Here is a 2,829-nt window from a genome sequence, read left to right as displayed (position 1 = left end):
GTTAAAAAATAAAAGCTCTTGGCACCCAATTAATAAAAAACCTGAAAATCAAAAGTATTTAATGTTTAATTAAATGTCCACATAACATAGTATTAAGTCAATGTCATTAACAGTTAATTTAGTATTCATAAAATTTTAATTGCATTTGAAAAGTACTTTATGCATTACAGCTTTTCATTTAGAAATAATTTCCAAGTATGCATGATGATTGCACAGAAATCATAGTCAAACATAAATAAATGAATTATTTGCAGACAAATAATTTTGAAGCAAAATTACTTTAAAATTCTGTTAAGACTTAGGTGTTTGGGCACCATGAACATATTAAAATTATCTTGTGTGCATGTGCAAGGAATAGTTCTAGATACCTTACTTAAGTTATCTAAATTGATCATAATCACTTCAATTTAATTAAATCCAAGGTAAGTTTTTTGTGAACCTACTAGAATTACTGAATAAGCTCTTAAGGTATATGCATTATCTAAATTGATCTTCATAATTTCTTTTCAATTCAATTCAAACAGCAATTTATTCATTATCTACTCTATGCCTGGCACTGTGCTAGTTACTCTGGATATAGGTATAAGATATATACATCTTGCTGTCAAGGAGCTCAAAGACCAACAGGAAATTCAGACAAGTAAAAACATACAGTACATGAGAATGTGATAGGTGCTCTTATATAATAAGCATGGTGGTCTATTACATTATCTAGGAAGAAAACTTATTCCAGATTTGGAACAATAGAATAGGCTTCGTGGAAGAAGTTACCTCTAAAATTTAAACCAGTAGGACAAATTGAGGGTAGTCAAGGAAAGGGTGAAGAGGGTCTCAAAAGTTCCAGGAAGAAGAAGGAAGAGCATGTAACAATGACAAGGCAAGAGAGAAAATGGCATATGGCAATAAATGAATGATTAGTAATAAGGTGTGCTTCTGTGTCCTCTAAATAGATACAATGATGTGTTTTTTCTTCCGCATATTCCAAGTTGCTGATTTGATTCTCAGCATCCTCTACTCTACTATCAATTTCCTATAAATTATTCTTCATTTCATTAGTGTATCCTTCATTTCTGACCCTTTTTCATATCTTTGTGTTGTCACTAATTTACTTCAAATTCTCACTAAGATTCTTGAGAGTCTCACTAAGCTCCTTGAAGCTCTCATTAAGGTCCTTGAGCAACCTTATAACCACTGTTTTGAACTTGGTGTATAGTAGTTTGCTTGCTTCCATTTCATTTAGTTCTTTTTCTGGAGTTTTCTTCTGTTATTTAATTTGTGACATGTTTCTTTGTCCCCACATTTTGGCTGTTTCCCTGTGCTTATTTCTATGTATTAGGTAGAGCTACTACGTCTCCTGGAATTGGTAGAGTGGCCTTGTGTAGTAGGTGTCCTATAGGGCCCAGTGGCTCAGCCTCCACAGTCACCTGAGCTGGGCACTCTAGGTGTACCCCTATGTGGGCTGTGTGCACTGTCCTGTTGTAGTTGAGCTTTGATTGCTATTGGCATCAGTGAGAGAGATTGATCTCCAGGCCAATTGGCTATGAGGACCAGCTGCATCTAAAATGAAAGAGCTGCTGTGCAGGAGACACACCTATGGAGCAGGACTTGCTTCAGTGGGGCTTTGGTGCTCACTGAGTCTACACCTTGATTGTGTCACTTGTGGATGTGAAGAGTTGTAATCTGGTATGGTCTGAAGTTGTCCACTGAGTGCACTGAATCTGGGGCCTCCCAGTAGGTGCAAAGTCATCCGCTGCCTGTGCCCTGCCTGGGGCCACCTGGCATGAGCTATAGAGCAAATGCAGATGGCTGCTGCTTGTGTTTGGCTAGGAGGTGCCCAGGAGAGGCCAAGCTGTGAACCTTGGCAAGCTGCTGCTAGTGCCGAGCCTGGGGCCACTTATTGAGAACTTTGGGGCACACTGAGTCCAGCTGCTGCTTGTTTGAGAGATTTTTAGGAAAGTCTGAAGCCTATTCCAGAACAGGCCATTCATATGGGAAAACCACTGCAAACAGCTTGGGTGGGGCTGCAAAATGGGTGGGGCAGGATCTCAGGGAATCACCAGGGTGGGGTGAACTGTGTGGGCCAGGTTGATGGAGATTCAGATATGGCACTTGCCAGTCAACTCTGTGGTGGGAAGGTCCCAGCTCTTTTGTCTAGGAGTAAGCTGCCCCAAGTTCTTGCCCTGATGCCAGACAATTTAGTTCCTTCCTGTATGTCCCTGGATCCTTTCAAGCTGCTACCCCAGCACTAGAGCTCAGAAGGAGTGCGTCCGGGGGAGTACATGTGCTGTCCCTTTAAAAGGAACTGTCTAGGACTCTAGCAGCCTCAGTGTCACTCAGCCACAATCCCCACTGGTTTTTACAGCCTTAAGTTATAGAAACTTCTCTTCCCAGCACTGGAACCCTGGGCTAAGGGGCCTGGATTGCAGCTAGGACCTCTTGCTACTCACAGGAGGCCTCCTCAGCCAAGACATCCCTCCCAATTAAAGAAACACTACACATAGGTGTCAGATCAGCTCACTCTGAGCCTCCACCTCTCCAGCAGTCTCAGTGTGCTTTCTTCTTTAATTCTCCAGTTGTAGGACTTCCATTCAGCCAGATTTCATGTGGTTCTGAATGATGGCTGTTTTGTATTTTAGTTGTAATTTTAATGTGGTTGTGGGAGGATGTGAGCACTGGTGTTTTCCTATGCTGCCATCTTGGTAGAAGAGCAAAAATAAAAATGAATCCAAAAATATGAAGATAGTATAAGGAACCTCTGGGACAACTTCAAGTGTACCAACATCCGAATTATAGGGATGCCAGAAGGAGGAGAGAGAAAGAAAAAAATAT

Source organism: Cnephaeus nilssonii (genome assembly GCF_951640355.1).
Source record: "Cnephaeus nilssonii genome assembly, chromosome: X".
Taxonomy (NCBI): Eukaryota; Metazoa; Chordata; class Mammalia; order Chiroptera; family Vespertilionidae; genus Cnephaeus; species Cnephaeus nilssonii.
The sequence above is the reverse complement of the archived record's forward strand: the minus strand, read 5'-3'. Positions refer to the sequence as shown.